The sequence below is a fragment of the Dufourea novaeangliae genome, unplaced genomic scaffold, assembly GCF_001272555.1.
Source record: "Dufourea novaeangliae isolate 0120121106 unplaced genomic scaffold, ASM127255v1 scaffold1, whole genome shotgun sequence".
Classification (NCBI taxonomy): Eukaryota; Metazoa; Arthropoda; class Insecta; order Hymenoptera; family Halictidae; genus Dufourea; species Dufourea novaeangliae.
Window position 1 is genome coordinate 3,642,127 of NW_015373885.1, and position 12,553 is coordinate 3,654,679.

The following is a 12,553-nucleotide window of genomic DNA, read 5'->3' on the forward strand; positions in this document are numbered from 1 at the left end:
ATATATAATAACATCATTCATTATTGGAATAACAAATAGAAGTATGTCTATTATTTCCCTTCAACAAGTTAGAGTTAGGCAAAAACAAGTTAGGTTAAAAAAGGAAATTCCTAAAGCAACAACATCTCTTTGCTGATAAAAACTAATAATACATAATAGGAGATACCATTATGTAATTTACTTTTCATGTCATATTATTCTCGCCCAGCAAACAAGCGATAAAAGAACAAATCCAAGAGGCCCGTGTCCGAGATCTAATTGAGACGCAGGAACTCTAAGCGCCTACAATCGAAACAGACCGGAGAAAACAGTAGCAGAAGAAAAAGTGTAGAAGGTACAGGAATACAAATCGAAAGACAAGAAGACAGGGACTCGAAGCAACGGGGGAAAAACGAAGACTCGAGGGATTAAAGGCATAGGGAGCAGAAGAAAAAGAATTACAAAAAAAAGGAGAAAGGAGAGAAAGAGAAAGAGGGAGAGAGAGGGAGAGGGTACAAGGTACAGGGATAAACATGATACGGGGGATGGGCGTCAGGAAAGAGGGATTATTGTACATTATACAGAAAAGCGTATACGTACATACATCCCATGCGAGACCAGAAATGCTTTCTCCGGAAAATGCTCCGCACGAGGGCTCCCCAAAGTGTCAACCGTAGGGGTGGAAATAAAGAGAGGCCTCATTTTTCAACATGGAAGGCTCGAGAAAACTACGGGATCAGTCGTGTATGCCGAGAAGCGTCGCACATTTAATTAAAACCGACGACAGGCGTCGTATTTTGTTTGGACAGAACTGGAGCAAAGATCGGACGAACTGACGCCGCGGAAACTTTCGCCGGAAGAAATTTAACGATAAAATATGGTGACGGATAAAGGAAAGTTTAATATCGATGCTTTTACATTGGAGCCAGCACTTGTACGGTTTATGTTTCCTTTTGCGACACAGTTGTTTGCTCATGGTTTGTGGTAATATACTACAGTCAGGAACAAAAAGATGTCATACTTTAAGAAGAACATGGTCTCTATTTATTAACCCTCATCCGTCCCTCATTTTCCCAATTTAATTTGCCCTTCGGCGCCAAATTGACACAGTGGTAAAGAATCAATTTAATGAAGAGATAAATTGTTAAATTTGCAAATTCTTTAAAATAAAAGTCTTAGAGTGTTCAGGCTTGGCTGGGCCGCAGCATGACGTCATGTGCGCCGACAAGCCAACCTTGTCGCGACGAGCATTTACTGCGCATCCCGCGACGAAGTTCGACAATTGTCGTACCGAATTCGGCGACCCTCGCCGGAGACTAAGTGTTCCGTCACGGGTAATCATAGTGCCGACACCTGTGGGCCAGCTCGTACAGTTACAACCGTATCCTTCTCTTGCCACTGCCAGGATTTGTCTGGCAGTACGCTCTCTCTCTCTCTCTCTCTCTCTCTCTCTCTCTCTCTCATCTCTCTCTCTCTCTCTCTCTCTCTCTCTCTCTCTCTCTTTAAAAGGACCGTTGTGCGAGGTGTCTACGTGACCGCTAGCACAGTTTTTCTACTATCAACTGCCTAATTACCCGCGACGGACCTTCGTCTCCGTCTATTCGTGTCGATACTTTGTACGAGAAACGACGAATAAGCTAAGTGTGCTCCCTATTCTTTAACCGTTTGAGTGCCACGTGTCTTTGCTGTTTTCCCGTCCAAAAGTGCCAAGCGGCGCGATAGCGCTTGTCTTATTCCCTCTCCAAGAATGCCAAGGAGCGCTATTGCGCTGTTTTCAGCTTTATACGGTAGCTGTAATTGTTTCAATTCAGTGTTGTTCTGTCATTCGTTCTTTTACTAGTTGTATCATTCTTTTACTTTTACCTAAAATGGAGTGGTAACCGTAAAGTCGCGCATCGACAGAAACCGAGCGTGTCGCGGTTATCGGTTTCGCAGCCTAGAGCGCTGGCACTGTTCGAGGGACAGAGGAGAAGCGCAAAATCGCTCCGTGGCACTCAAACGGTTAATACTGTTTTATTACCGGCGCTCCGAGATCAATAATTGTATTACACGTTTTCAGTGCTCCGAATTATTGTGTTTTATTTCGTTATCGTTTTGTTATATTTATTAATTGTGTACCATCGACGCGAAAAAGAAACTAATTGTTCTACACAATCGAGAAGGTGCACCTTCGCCACTTCCTTCTTCGAGTCTAATCTCGAACACAGAGCTTAAACTAAATTTACATACACATGACAGAATAACATCATTTCTTAGGAGAAAAATGTGTCGAATTGGCAGAAGGGATGGGTGAGGCTAAAACAACGTGTATTAAAATGTTTGACTTTTTAACAATAGGTTTGGTTTTATTTTAAAAAATATGTATTAATGTTAAAGAAATACAACCGTTTAATAAATAAAAATTGACTTATTTGCAAAATGTGTTATTCTTTTATCTCTGGCTACATATGTAAGTATGATTCATTATTACCTACATATATGTAGTCATTGTCCATGTTTAGTGTTTGCCTGTATTTTCACTATTACCCATTGGACTGTGGATTAGCGTCGATGTTAATATAACACAGACTTTTATGGATTAATTTACAAAAACTAGAATGGAATATTAGTCTGTTTACGTTATCGAGAGTTCCATCAGACTTAAAATTCGATAAAAGCAGAATTAAACGTGGTTACTCCTACTGTGATTTCTGGGTCTGCTTTGATCAAGTAACATTTTCATCTTTTCAACTTTGCAATGGTGCTCCAATTTGAATCGATGTAACTCCACCCTTATTTCTTCAAATATTTTCTTCAATTTAAGAAAAATAAAAAACGTTGTTATTAATACGTAAGTTCCTACTTACCCAATTATATATCAAATGTATAGCTGAACTAAGGGTCGCAATGCGATTAAACTTATTACTGCACAGTCCTCTCGATTATTGTCCCTAACTCGGGTCCGCGAGGGGACGATAATCATAGACTACGCGAAACGCTTCTGACTCTCGTGAATACGTTTTTTGCTCGAAGCTCGAGCCTCGGCAACTCGCCCTTGTAGTATTCCGAACGTAGAAAAAGACAAGCCAGTCAAAAACAGAGAGAAAGCTTCTTTTCCCACTCGACTCGGCAACGTGACCCGCCTGCGACGTTCTTGCCGACCAATGATTACATTATAGCCGATTACACAGTCCAATTGTGTGTACCGTTTCGGCCAATAATAAAAATACGTGTGACTGAAGGTGACCCAGCTACATTTTATTCGTCGGCAGCTCTCTGGGTAGTCGCTGACGATTCAACGCTTCGACTAATCGTCGTACATTCCCCCGTTCCGTGCGTCGAGTCCCTCGAATGCATACATTATTGTCCGGCTGGCGAGACAACGCTAATGAAACGATGAAATTTTTTTATTTTTGATTCGTTGTTAATGAAACTTTTACTAGTATATTGGTGAGATTTTTCTGATTAAAATGATACCAAATATGACATAATTTGGATCATATTTACTCATGTACAAACTGTTAATAGTTCATATTAGTTCATTATCGATTCTGATAAATTGTAAGTAAATATGACCCAAATTGCGTCGTGTTTGGTATCATTTTAATCAGAAAAATCTCACCAATATGTTTATAAAAGTTTTATTAATAAAAAACCACAAATAAAAAAGTTTTATCGTTGCATTAGTATTGTCTCACCGACACCCGGGAATGTAACCTTTTTGTGGGCTCCCAACGGTCAGTCTGCTCGTGAACTGAAAGCCGTCTTGGCGCGCTGTGGCAACAAAGTATGCGGTTGCAGAGTTCCACAGCCTCCCCACCCTCAGTGGTGGGGATGACGCCTGGACAATAATCGTATATCAACAAAGAGTCAATAATCGCGAGGACTCTGTATACTGTATTTTGGACGATCTGATATGCTACAAGTACGTAAAAACGGCGTCTACCATTGTATTAGTGAATGTATATTTAATGAAGTAACATATTCGTATAATAATGTCTATAAACACCTTAATTACTTTTAATGGTGTATAAAATTCTGATGAAAAAATTGTGATTGCCGGACTGCAGATATTAAGCAAACATATATATTATAAAAACTTACCTTACAATGCTTACCCAATTTGTCTTAACGTCCGTTAAAAGATGGGCATTAAAAAATTAAAACTGACCTGGAAATCTTCGGAAAAAAATGGGCCAACAAAATATGTACTACGATCGTCCAAAAGGCCTCTTTGAACCACATTACGGAAAACAAAACACAATTTCGCTTCGTACTTCTGGTTAACAATAGGTTGCATAATCTAAGGTGATCATCAAACTGCGCATGTTTATGCAAATGTAGTACTTTATGGATTAACTTTCCGAAGATGAACATAAAGAAAAATGTATTTACCTTGTTAATGGTTTTAGTAGGTTCGAAATAAAAGCATCATCTGAATAAATTTTCCGAAACCTTTTACTATTTTGAATGTTAAATAATTGGACAGTCTATACATACAGTGGCCGAAATAATGATAGGTTCACTTTAATTGGTTGACATAAACATGTGTTTTCTGTTGTATTTCTGATTTTATTTATTATTATTTATTCAAAACTTATGACAAAGTACTGCATACTTACACCGATACATAATTAACCGAATGAGGATTTTATGCATTTATAGTCTATAGGTCTCTGTGACAACTAATAAAAGACATGACTTTCATTATATGTAACCAGTCTTCTAGTTTATTCTGAACGCAACAAAATACTCGAGGAAAGAAATTTCTACTTTTGTTCTTGTCCTTACGAATTACATTATAAAATGTCATTTTACATAGAAATTCGCTGTCTACTAATAACTAACATTTGTGGATTTCAGGTAGTTTCTCATATTTTTTCAGAGCAGACAGTACATATACGTTTCTTCTATTTACATACACAAGTGATAAAACAACATATATTACACAGATTAATTGTTTTTCATCTCAATTTACGTCGGTAAGTGTATCCTTCATTTCCACAGAAATGATTGCTTATCTTGTCAAGAATTATCGGTTATTCGTCCGTACGTCGTCCAAATCCCTAGGTATTACAATAAACCCCTTCGTAATCCTTCATCGATTACCATTCCAAGATTCACAATCCTCCTCAACTACCTACTCCTTTACCCTGCTCCGTTATCTTGCACGTTTAACAATAACGCTCACCACGATACCATCCCCCCCTCACCCCGCCCCCTCGATTCAATTTCAACGTGGAACAAGTTTCAAAGGAGCCACAATAAAAAGGAAAATATGTTCGAGGATCACGGTCGCGGGGCCCCATGAAATGTTGTATTTCTGATTTTATTTATTATTATTTATTCTTTCTAATACAATTAACAAAATACACAATTCAATTGAATAACATAATGCTTATTTGTCAGTTACAAATTTTTCGAAATGTTTGAAGATTATAAATCTTTGTACTTACCATACAAACATGTTCAAAAAATTGCACTGACAAAACTATTTTTTAAATATGCCACCGTGAACCTAAGATTATTTCGTATCCTGTACACGATACTTTTCAATATGTTTCCTGAAGAAGTACGTCTTTACACTAACGCTTTTGATATTCGAGTGCCTGCTTACACAGTGGACAGGGCACATTCTTGTGCAACAATAACAAACGGCACAGTACATTTCCGGAAACGTAAACAGAAATAAAGACAGTGAACCAACCGACGCGGATAGTGAACCCATCATTATTTCGGTTATTGTACATACATAAAATCCGCAGTCCAGTGATCATTAGTTAGATCGGTTCACCCTGTATATTTGTTTACGGACCAATTGACAAAGATTATAATCCAACAGAAATTTGTTCAGCCTATTAAGCGTTTTATCAGCTTTCAAATAAGATAATAACCGCATTAAAACTTCAGCGTATTTGGCGATGCAACCTTAACGTGAATTTCTGTCAACTTCGCAACAAAATTCGAAAGCGAAGCATCTGGTTCCTCCCTCGGTCAAAGTTCTGGCGCGTTTCATGAACGATGCGCTTCTCTTTTTTCCATCGCTCGCCCGAAGCGTCAAAAACGGGAAGCGCGCCACCGAAACTAACTTCGCCACGGTAGTTTCTTGCGTGACTATCTATCGCAAAAGTAGTTCGGAGCCGGGTTGCACGGAACGCCTTGCATCTGTGCCCCGATATTCCATTGTCGCGCGGCTCGTCTCGACGGTTGACCTCCTCCACTTTGTCAGTTCACGGGGAAATTATGTTAAACCGAGAATGAAAACGTGCCCGAATACTTCCGACATCCACGTCGGGGATTCGATCGGAACCCTTCACGGTTCGCGGCACAGACACCTCCTATTCAGAACTCTTTGCAACCTTCTCCTACATTCAAATCGTCTCCGCTCATACAGCCTGCGATTCGCTAACTTTTTGAAATGTTCCCTCCGTTGTTGCGCAATGCTTACTTTTCCATTCCCTTTTCGAACAATTTATCATTTGGAACCTGATTTGTCGCATTTTTAGTATAGGATACCTATGTGTAAATTAAGAAATATAATGTAAGGGTTTAAATATTCTGTTATGTGGAAAAAAACTAGTTTAGTTCGATTTTGGAATAAGTCAGGAGATCATCGAGAATATAACAGATACAGAAAGGTCTTGATAAGTGTGAGCCGACTTGCCCACGATAAGTGTGAAGTCGTCATCCCCACCACTGGAGAAGAAGGCCGTGGAACCAATCAAACTTTTTGTTTTTGGTTCTTTGTTAACGAAACTTTTACGAATATATTCGTGAGATTTTTCTGATTAAAATGATACCAAACACGATATAATTTGGATCATATTTACTTATGATTTATCACAAGCGCTAATGAACGAATATGAATTGTTAACACTTTCTATATGAGTAAATATGATTCAAATTATGTCGTATTTGGTATCATTTTAATCAGAAAAATCTCACCAATATACTAGTAAAAGTTTCGTTAACAACGAATAAAAAATAAAAAAGTTTCATCGTTGCATTAACGTTGTCTCACCGATACCCGGGAATATAATCTTTTCTTGATCTCCCCTCGTTCAGCCGTCGCGTCGACTCGTCGAAAAAACTCTGTTCTCACCGACCGGCACGACGGACTCGACGGACAGCGGGGAAATGCATATGCATGTATATATGTACGACGCTTCGTCAAAGCGTTCAATCGTCAGCGACTGCCCAGAGAGCTGCCGACGAATACACTTAGCTGGATCACCTACAGTCACACGTATTTTTATTATTGGCCGAAACGGTACACACACAATCGGACTGTGTGACTAAGAGAACGAACGAGACACGTCGAGACTAGAGATGGCGTGCAAAATCACTAACGGTGATTTATCACAGTGATCGCCGAATCACGATCGCGGTTGTGATTTAACTTCATTTACGACCGTGATTGCAATTTTTTTACCTTGAGTGAATTTGCTCACTGCGATCGTAAGTCCTTGATCTTTAAACAGAAAAACGTATTCAATATGATTTTACGATGAATTACATTACTATTTGTGTTTGTAAAAATCAGAGCGATTCGTCAAAAACCGAAGCGCGGCCCGCACAAATAAGAAGAGTCGGAGAATCGTCGCATGACGTGACGCGAGGATACAGAGTAAGTGTGGGTATTACTGCGGATGCCCCGATTATTACGGATATTTATAAAACAAATAATATTTAATGTTGGAAAGTACATATGCTCTTGAAGATTAATGATAAAATTATTGTAATCTTTATTACAAATAATTATTAGTAAATATATACAGCAAAATTGTTATTAATTCTTTTATCGTGGTTTGAAGTTCAACAAGACTTTGATCGATTTCCCAATATGTCGGTTCTGAACGTCTACTTAAAAAACGTTTATATTTTTGTTGTCAACAGTAATACATGTAATGTAGCGTTATTACTCCATAGAATAAGAGTTATTTTTCCAGAAAAACAATACATTACTTATCTACAGTTTATTTTTTATTTTTATTTCTCATCGCAGTATTAGGTTCAGTACTTTATTTACACCACGTATGTTTATTACTGCGGAGAGGTGACTGCTTAACCTAACCTATTTTCGGTAGGTACCGAATCAGTGCGGCAGTGCGTGAGTTAGGTACACATAGGTACAGTTGCAACTCTACCTATAAAGATGGAAAGGAAATGTGGGAAAGAACATTCAAAGAATAAGAAAACAAAAAGTAAAAGACTTGGTTATTTAAAAGAGCATCTGCTTGCCGCTCTCCAAGAAATACGAAATGGTAAACGAGTTTCCGAAATTTCTCGTATATATAATATACCAAAAAGCACACTCAGGGCGAAAAAATTAGGCACCTATGCTGATAAAAAACCTGGGTCTGCACCTGTTTTTATCGTGGCAGAAGAAAAAGAGCTAGTTAATTGGATTTTTCACTGTTGTGAAAAAGGATTTCCTGTAACAAAGGCTCAATTACTAGAAAATGTTCGAGTGATTTGTAATAATTTGAAAAAAAAGAATCCATTCATTAACACTACACTAGGTAGAAACTGGTACAATGGATTTTTAAAACGACATCCAGAAATTATTAAAAGAATTTCTGAGAATATTTCTTTAAATAGAGCAAAAGTGTCAGAATACAGTTTGCGTAATTGTTTTCAAGAAGTTTCTGAGTATTTTATTAAGGAAGATATCCTAATGTCGATCGAACCAAATAGAGTTTTTAACTCTCATGAGACAGGTATTAAAGAGTAAAATTTATTTAATGTTGATTTATTGTTTTATAAAAAGAATATGTATTATTTATAGGAGTTTCTCTAAATCTAGTGTCTTCTTCAGTGCTTGCACCAAAAGGTTGCAAAAATGTTGACGATATAGTTAATAATAACGAAAAAGTAAACATAACTGTATTAGTCACAGCCAATGCTGCTGGTAATCTTGTTCCACCATTTATACTTTTTGCTGGAAAATCTTTACTAGATAATGCTTTAGAAATGGCGCCTCCTGAATTTGCATTTGGGTTTTCTGAAAATGGATGGATGATGTCACAGAGAATTTTTATGAATATGTAGCAAACATTTTTGAGCCTTGGTTGACAGAAAATAAAATAAAACGTCCAGTAATTTTATTTGTTGATGGTCATTATTCGCACCTAACATTACATTTAAGTAGATTCTGCTCAGAGCACAACATAGTACTTGTAGCCTTGCATCCAAATGCTACACACATTATTATATAATAAATTAATACTTTCTGTCTTGTATATTATACCACGTCCTTCTTACAAATAAAGTTAAATAATTTTTCTATTTACAAGATATAGGTATTTATACTAATATTTTGCTTAACATAAGTCCGTAGTAATATACGCGCAGTAATTGGTATTTCGTTAGTAACTAGCACACAGTAATGCATGCATGTCCGCAGTAATTCCTGCAATGAGATGTGGTTTTAATTTCTTTCATTTCTATTATATCCGTCTATTAGGTACCCCGTTCTCATTTTTTTATGGAATTAGTATCATCCAACATTCTTTAAAAACCAGAAAGGGGGACTTTCATTCATTTGAACGCTTTATCGAGCACTCTAAAGTTAACCTATCCTAAAAGTCCGCAGTAATACCCATACTTACCCTAATAAGGGGCACATCGCGTCGTGGGGAACTATCATTTTTCGGTCAGTCAAAGACGGATGCCTTTCCGTCACATCGACCACAGTCAAATCGTTGTACAGTGACATTCAATTAGAGACTATTTGTAAATTACACGTTCATAGTCTGACGTGCAAAGTATTAAGTTAATAATGGAATAAATTAACAATTTGAAACATTTGCCTAAAATTTAATTGGCGGGCAAAAGTCGCCACCGCTCAACCAATCATGACAGGAAGGGACGCGACAAGTACTCGAAAAATTTATTAGATATGATTGATAAAATGATTCTTATCCAAATTATTTTGGCCAAGATACTGAGTTGCACAATTTTGTAATAAATATCCGTTTCATTTCATTTTCTTAAGACTAATAATAAAAGAAATGTAGGTGATGACGTGTTTAATATTAACGTGATGAAATAAATATTTCCAGTACTGTATATCGTTCCTCTTATGCCAGAACCACGAATGTGACAATGTTCACTTATTGAGTAAAGGTGTGTGTTGAATGCCCTTTTTTGTTTCTGATTTGGTGCCAAAACGACAAATGTGTACGTTGCATAAGAACGGTGATTAAGGAAAGAACGGTAAAAATGAATGACAGTTAAATGGGATTTATGATTTTAAACGAGGAACAAACCAAGGAGGGGATAGTCGAAAATTATTTTACAGTTAAATTTGATATAAAAACTGATATCTGCAAACAAATTTTCAAAAATTGTTACGTCCAGAATTACCTCAATACATTTTACATTCAACTGTAAATTCCCAGAATTGATCGAATCGCACATTCATGATTCTGACATACGAGGTACGATATGTAGATGCATAGATACACTCACGTCTATAAATATTTGTACACTTATCAGACACGAAGAAACCCTAGAAAATCAATACATAATTATGGATGTTAATGAATATTGTGTAAACGACATCAAAATTAAATACTCAATATTTCAGACAAATATAAATTTATGAAGACAGTGCAAATTGCGTAATTTGCACGAAACATCGCTTTTTTCAGTTATAACAGATGTAATGTATATGGACCAGGAGGGTATGTAATTTCATACATATTAAGGTATTATTTTTCAATATTATTTAATTATATATTTGCAAAACCACTGAAATGAGAAAAGATTTGATACCTCCAGTGATCGATCAAAATACTCAAAAATATCAAATACTAGAAAATAAAAAGTCGATAGGTTCATAGAAACATTGGAAGAAACTTACGAAAAATAACAAAAACCATACTAACACTTCAATTTCTGCAAAAACAATCTTACAGCATGCGCCATAAGAAAATGAAAAAAACTTCCCGTTCAACCAAACACCGTTTCACAGACATGGAAAACGATCGGCCATTTGTATCTCACCATCCAAGCAAAACTTAAAGTCTGTTCTAAATGTTTGATACGTTTCCCTGGAACTTCGAGTTTTTTTCTTCTCCGTTTAAAGCTATCGACCCTTATCGACACGGAAACTTCTTAGATTCTACATATCCTTTGGACGGAAGTTCAGCGTGGCCGAGATTTTCAGAGGCAGAAGACCGACAACAACAGAAAGAAAATAAAAAAGAAACCTGGCAATTGGGAGCCCAGGTAAAGAGAGGACTGAAAAGCAAGCGAAAGATAGCCGGCTGAAAAACCAGCCGGAAGGCCCACTATGTAGTTCCGTGTAGACAGTTCGGGGGAGCTGGAAACTTCCAGAATTTTCTGGAATAAGCTCCGCACGCGCGTCTCGCTTGTACCAATTAAAACGCTGAAAATTAAACTAATTAAAAATGCCCGACCAACTACGAGCGGCTTCAGACTTTCCCGACCGTAAAATCTTTCTCCGTAACGCTCAGAGAAGCTTTAACTCTCGGTTTCGGCACCACGCGAAATCACTGCTTTCGAAACTATCGTTAATAATGCATTTTTAATGAAGCGCTTTCTCGACACATGTTTACACGGCGTTTTCATTTTTCTTTTAACTCCATAACATCTGAATTTTTATTTTGAGAGTCAATTTTTTTAAAGAAGTTCTTCTTTAGTTAAGAACCGTTAATATTAACTACCCACCGCTAGAATGACCGGTAACCGGTTAAAAAATATAATTAAAAAATGTAAAATCTGCAAACATTCTACTTTCTGTATTATATACGTTATAACCAAACGTTACGAAAACGCCGCGCTCGATGTTGCAGAGTTAATTGTAGGTGAAAATTAATACATTTATTTACTGAACTTCCTTTGCAACTATTAATCTGTTTGTAATGGTTTAACGGTAGAGCTATCAGCGATGATTGCGTATAATCTAACATAACATCATTATGTTACACTAGAACCACCAAATGTGTAAAAATTACAAATCTCAAATATCTTGTTTCACAGTTACTGAAATCATAAAAATGCTGTTGTCGAAATTTGTGATGATTTTTAATTTACTATACATTTTACATTACACAATGTAGTGTATCGTATGATTGCAGTAACTGTGAAACAAGAAATTTGAGATCTGTAATTTTTACAGGCTTTGGTGGTTCTGGTGTTAAGAATGAATCCAAATGCAGTTAGTTTTATTCTTCGTGTACTGTGCACTTAACTGTTACATTAATTCTCCCTGAATTTAACACTTATCACATGGAAATCAAATGAAAGTATACTGTAATATCCTATTAACTATTAGGTGTTCAATTAATTTATAGTACCTACTATGTATCAGAGTCAAGCAAAATGTAATCTAATTACAAAATCCAAATCACAATTACAATGTAATTACAATGTAATTGCAAGACCATTACAATTACAATTACATTATAATTAATAATACTAAATTTACAATACAAATTACAATGTAGTTGTAATTGTCCCGCAATTTGTAATTGCAATTTGGCTTTTGTAACTAGATTACATTTTGCCCAACTCTGGTATATAGAGGGTGTCCCAAAATAGCTTCGACTCGCGGAAATGAGGGGTT